At 42.4% G+C, this 6,432-nt stretch overlaps 1 long non-coding RNA gene across 1 annotated transcript; it reads left to right on the top strand.

The window, feature by feature from the left end:
- Positions 1 to 327: 327 nt before the first annotated feature.
- On the top strand, positions 328 to 1,469 carry LOC121628853. The gene is made up of 2 exons (XR_006008281.1): positions 328 to 844; positions 1,016 to 1,469. It is a non-coding gene; the product is annotated as an uncharacterized LOC121628853 (long non-coding RNA).
- The last annotated feature ends 4,963 nt before the right edge of the window (positions 1,470 to 6,432 follow it).

Raw genomic sequence — 6,432 nt, 5'->3', positions numbered from 1 at the left:
CTAGTAATTCCGTTTAAAATGTGCACAAGAATTTGCAATGATTTTATTAGATGAACTTTTGAACTTGAAATTTAATTTACAAATGTATATTTCCAAAAACACTTTCACCTCAATAGCTTTAAAAAAATCTAAAGGATTTTCTAATCAGTTTTAGCAAGACAATATTGTAAATAAAAGCTCTAATTGAACAATTATTTTGTACTGCTTGCATTGAAAAACTGATGTGCTGTTATTTCAGAAAATGCTTTGTTTAGTTTTACTGTTTTTCTCCCCCACTGGTAGACTACTGATATCTTATTTTTTGGGGGAAAATGGTATTAAAAAGTCTTAAAAAGTCTTAATTTTCACTTGGTCAAATCTGTAGACACCCTGGGAATCCAAGATTTTTACTAGATTTTCTGAAAGTTTTTTTTCTTTTTTTATCCACAGGACTCGGACACCATGGCAGACTTAAGCCAGGTTCCCGTGGGGATATTGACAGTTGTTCCTGAAGCAAGTCAGCAGCCAGATCCAAACGCTCTACATCTGGAACCATCCAGCATTGGCATCATTCTGGAGGGTACAGTTGTTATGGATGACATTGAAAGCCATGACCAAGCAGTTTGCCTTATCTTTGGACTAATCTACGCCCTTCATCTTGATTATCCAAAACCACTCAAAAACACCTTTGACTTCATTCAGAGAGTGCTGCTCAGTCTCGGTGTAGGGAACCTCAGGCCAAAACTTCAGAGCTTGAAAAATGCACTTTTGCTGTAGAGGCTCACAGATGCACACAGCTGCAAGTAACAGATAAATATGCTGCAGCATAAACACTTGGTTTGACTTTTAGCTAAACGATATTCAGGTTGTACAGTAAGGTTTGTAATGACCTACATGTTTTACTCCACAGTTGGATGTATTATATAGTGTTAAAATATCTGTTGAATTTTTTACTTAATGCTACAAGTAACAGATGGTGCAGCATAAACACTTGGTTTGACTGTAAGCTAAAGATATTTGCAGAAAAAAAATTCAGGTTGTACAGTAAGGTTTGTAATGACCTACATGTTTTACTTCCAAGGTGTAGGTTTTATATAGTGTTTAAATATTTCTGGGGCATTTCTTACTTAAAGCTGTGATAAAAGACAAATATGCTAAGACTTGACTGTTAGTTTTTCCAGGTTCTACAGTAAGATTTGTAGTGACCTACATGTTTTACTCCGCAGTTGTATTCTTTTATATATTGTTCTAATATCTGGGGTATTATTCACTTAAGGTTTATCAGAAAACCAAACAAAAAAGCTAAGTTTAAATGACATCTGTATTATCATAAAGCAATGTGTCAGCGTGTTTTGACAATTTTCTGATTTGTGAGATTTAAACCCCTAAGTAAGGCAAAGTTATTACATTTTATATGGCTTTATGTTATAAAGCTTGGTCTTTTGTTAAAATGCTATGTTAAAAAATAAACATTGCTTCTTGTGAACTTATCATCTTTTGTTGTGCTTACTTAATTGTTTTAAGGCAATCAGTTTCCTAGATTCTACTGAGTAAACTGTACTGCTCACTCAAGTCAGCATAACTTGATATAGTTAAGTAAATAACTAGTTATTTTTACTCACTATTTCAAAGTTGCAACAACTTGACTAATGAAGTTAATTGACTTCATAAGATTAAGTACATACAACTACTCGTAAGTACACTGAACAAGTATATGTAAAGTAAATTATACTTAACAGTAATAGTTGTATTTACTTAAGTTTTTCAAGGCAATCGGTTTCCTAGATTTTTTTAAGTAAGGTGAACTTATCAGATTTTAGAGTGTACATTTTTGTGCTAAGTTATTAAAGAAAGATTTTAGTGCCCTGTAGCAAGTACCCTGTAATAAAAAAAACACGAGGAAATGAACAAGGTAACAGAATTTATTAAGGCAAACGATCACTTAACAAAATCTGTAGAGGCCATGGGAGTGTCTGCTTATATGTAACACTGAAAAAAAACTTGTTAAGTGTTGAGGAGCCGCATCAGAGCCTCACGTACTTCACTCCCCTCTTCTTCAGCATCCCGAGCTATTAGAAGTACTGGCTCCTCTGCAGACATATCCAAATCATGCTGGTAGTCTTCTCCATGACTTTCACAAAGATAGTGAAGAGCACAGCAAGTAAGCACTCTTTAAAAGACATCGCCACCGACCATGGAATCCCAGCCTTTTCTGTTGAAGTAGTCGGTGTGGTATTCTTGTGGTGCTATTATTGGTATGTGTGAGCCATCAATAGCACAATCACACTGTGGAAGGCCCCACCTTCTTCTCCATCACTGGACGTAGCCGTGCACAAAGGTATGAAAATGTTTCCTCAGACATCTGGAAATTGTGGACCCACTGCATGTGTGTGAACCCCGGGACTGTCACATCCCACCATTCATTGGCCCGGCTGAAAGCCAAATGACTGGTCGGCGGCGCTGCTTCAACAAAAGAAGAAGCATCTAAAGAAAAAAAAGAAAAGAAAAAAAAACACAACTTAATACACTATTAAGTCAATGTAATACAACATAATATTCCTTACAAAAAGGGCATGTATAAAGGGGAGCAACATAAATAAGGAAATATGCGATTTAACATAGATATATATGAAACCTGTATCTTGTTAAATCATATCCTTTCCATCTTATGTTTTCTTTTTTTTTTCAAATTTCCTTATTTTTATGTTATGTTTTCATAAACACAAGAAGTAAACAAAAGACTGCAGAATTTAAAATGGTTCTATTCTATTCTACAGTCATTTAGCAGACACTTTTATCCAAAGCAACTTACATTTGAGAGTAAGAACAACACAAGCATGAATTCAAACAAGATGGGACGTCATAATTAAGTGTTAGTCAGACTGCTGTGAGTCCATTTGGACCAGGTGCTGCCATAAAGTGCTGGAGGCAGTGCATATAATTTTTTTTTTTTTCAAGTTTTTTGTACGTCATTTTGTTTAAATACTACATCACGATTTCATCAAACAATGTCAACTTGGACATAAGTGCACACAGCTTATTTAGTACTTGGTTGAGCCAAAGAGCTGGACAAATGTTTCTCACTCATTACATTACAGTGCAGTTCATATTTAAGCTACCCATGTAATATCTTTTCGGGTACAGAGGTTATTTTGTACAAGTTAGTAAACATATAAGTACAACTACATGACATACATGATAACATGGCATGAAGTCGCTTACCCTGTGGCACCTCTGTCTTTGCCGCACAACGGCGTATCTCTCGTTCCACCGCAAGACCCAAGCCAGAAGTTTTCTCCTCTTTTCGGCTGTGTTTCTCTTTGCCGCCAGCAATCTTCTCTCGTACGATGCGGCTTGTGATGTTTGTACAAAGAACCACAAGCTAAGCAGAACAAAAACAAGTTGCTGAATGGCCTCCATTGTTGTTTGTTCAGTAGCGTCTCGTTTGCTGTCGTCGCACTAGAATGACGCCACACTAGGCATTTGGTCTAAACACCGCCACCCAGTGGCAGTCCGACTTGAGGTGGAAGCGCTCACCAGAATTGGCTGGACCATTCAATAATGAACAGGACTGTACCGGCCCGCACCGAACCGCTCAATGGAAACGAGGCTTACAGTGCAGAGTGAAATGGGTTTGTTGTCCGGGTTTATTTTTTTGTTCAGTGCTGCGACTGCTCTTGGATAGAAGCTGTCTCTGGGTTAGAAGTTTCTTTAACAATTTTATTGGCTCTACTGAGGCAGCAGAAGTTGTAAATGTCCAAGAGAGAGGGCAGAGGGCAGCCAATGATCCTCTCTGCTGTCCTTACTACCCTCTGCAACCTCTTCCTCTCTGCATCAGGGCAGCTGATGAACCACACTGTAATGGCGAACGTCAGCAGACTCTCAATGGCGGAGCGGTAGAAGGTCACCAGCAGCTAGGTGTTTAGTTTCTACTTCTGAGAACCCTCAAGAAGTGGAGCCGCTGCCCGCATTTGCCATGTCGTTGGCGAACTTGACAATGATGTTCTCTGGGTGGGTGGGGCTACAGTCGAATGTGTATAGAGAGTAGAGTATTGGGCTCAGCACGCAGCCCTGGGGGGCACCGATGCGGAGAGTGCAGGTGGATGAAAAGTGGGGACCAAGTTTAACCCACTGTGGCCAGTTGGTTAGGAAGTCTTTGATCCAGGCACAGGTGAGGGGTGAGATCCCCAGGTTAGATAACTCGGGGATCAGGATGTCCGGGATTATAGTGTTGAAGGCAGAGCTGTAATTTACGAACAGTAACCTGGCGTAGTTGTTATGCTGCTCTGGGTGAGTGAGTGCTGAGTGAAGGATAGTGGATATGGCGTCCTCTGTCAATCTGTTGGGCCGGTATGCAAACTGATGTGGGTCCAGGGTGGGGGGAGAAAGTCTTTGATGTGGCGCAGCATCAGTCTCTCGAAGCACTTAGTGATGATCGGGGTGAGTGCTACGGGTCGGTAATCATTGAGGATAGCGGTGGAGGACTTTTTTGGAACTGGTATGATGGTTGCAGACTTCAGGCAGGTCGGGGTGACAGCTTGGGCCAGAGACAGGTTGAATACGTTGGTGAAGACCTGGGAGAGCTGAAGAGCACAAGCCTTCAGCACTTTCCCAGGAACTCCATCCGGGCCAGTTGCTTTCCTTGGATTCACAGAAAGAAGTGCACTTGTGACCTCCTGTACCTCTAGGGTCAGTAGGGGGACGCTAGAAGCTGGAGGGGGCTGCAATGATGTGTTGGAGACGCAAAACGTGTAAAAAAGCTGTTCAGCTGTTCTGCTAGCCCTGTGTCTGAATCGCCTGTTGTCACCACACAGTCTTTGAAGTTGGTAATGGTCTTGAAACCCTGCCACACCTGTCAGGGGTTATTGCTGCGAAGATGATCCTCCACTGACCTGTTATAGCTGGCTTTGGCATCCCTGATGCCTCTTCTCAGGTCAGTGCGGGCAGCACTGTAGAGAGTTCTGTTGTCTGACCTGAAGGCTGTGTCCCAGGCTCTGAGGAGTGCAAGGACCTTGTTCGTCATCCAGGGTTTCCTGTTTGGGTATATCTGGATAGTCTTATTCACCGTGACATTCCCAATACAGTACTTGATGTAGTCCAGTACAGTTTCTGTGAAAACAGCCAGGTCCTCATAGTGGAAGGCGTCCCACTGAGTGGCTTCGAAACAGTCTTGAAGTCGGGGGAGGGCCTCCTCAGGCCAGATGGTGACAGTCCTTTTTGTGGGCTTTGTTTGTTGGCAGCAGGGGGATGTAAGCTGGGGTGAGAAGCAGAGAGAGGTGGTCGGACAGGCCCAGGTGGGGGAGGGGGTGACTCTGTATGCATGTTTGATGTTAGAGTAAACATGATCCAGAGTATTTTCCCCTCTAGTTGGGCAACTGATGTATTGGTGAAAGTTTGGCAATACAGATAGTAGGTTGGCTTTGATAAAATCACCTGCTATAATGTGAACACCATTTGGATGAGCCCTCAGGTGTTCGTTGATGGTGTGTAAGAGCAGAGAGAGTGCTGTGTTAACATTAGCGTCTGGTGGGAAGTAGACAGCAGTAATAATAACAACACTTAGTTCTCTGGGTAGGAAAAAGGGTCTGCATCTTACTGACATGTATTCCAGGTTTGGGGAGCAGTGTGTGGTCCACACAGTCCTGTTGTTACACCAGCCTTTATGCACATAGATGCAGAGCCCCCCTCCCCTGCTCTTACCGGAGTCTGTGTTCCTGTCCCAACGGTGTAGCTTACGGCCCACTAGCTGCACAGTAGCGTCAGGAATCCTGGTTGTGATTAGTAAGATGCAACAGTCCCAGACATGCTGATTACCCGTCAGCTGTAACTGCAGGTTGTCCATTTTGTGCTTCATGGATCTGGATTAGAGAGGTAGAGGCTCGGCAGCGAAGGTTTGAGCGGGTGTTTCTTTAACCTAGCCATTAGCCCAGCTCTGCAGCCCCGCTTTTGTTTACGCTCCCTCTGCTGCCTGCGGCGCATCACAGCGATCCATGGGGATCCGACTGGGTGCGCTATCTCGTCCGGGATGTCGAACGTGCAGTGAAAGTCGCTGGAGATGGTTAATCTATACTGTAGTCCTATTGTGATTAGATCCAAGCATTTGTGTTGTTAAGCAGAGGCACAGTTTAACGTTTAACACCTCTCCCCCCTCCCTCTTCTGTTGTGAATCATGACGGCTTTCAGTGATCAGCTGATCTCTCTTGTTGCGTTAGTTTATCGTTAAGCTGAGAAGGAGAAAACTAGCGGTTCATGGTTCACACTCGCACATATTTACCCCAAAGTATTGTTTTTGGACATGCTAGCAATAGCGAGCTAAATTGATCAGTCTCATGTCCATCAGATCTAAGCTAAAGAACGAAACATGTTGATAATTCAGCCTATTTCACTTAGTCTTAATTTCATATAACTTTTCAGTATTAATGAGGTTTGCTAGTAACACAGCTGTAAAATCTA

This window comes from Melanotaenia boesemani, chromosome 18, assembly GCF_017639745.1.
Source record: "Melanotaenia boesemani isolate fMelBoe1 chromosome 18, fMelBoe1.pri, whole genome shotgun sequence".
NCBI classification, from domain to species: domain Eukaryota; kingdom Metazoa; phylum Chordata; class Actinopteri; order Atheriniformes; family Melanotaeniidae; genus Melanotaenia; species Melanotaenia boesemani.
This window is presented reverse-complemented; position numbering and strand designations above follow the sequence as displayed.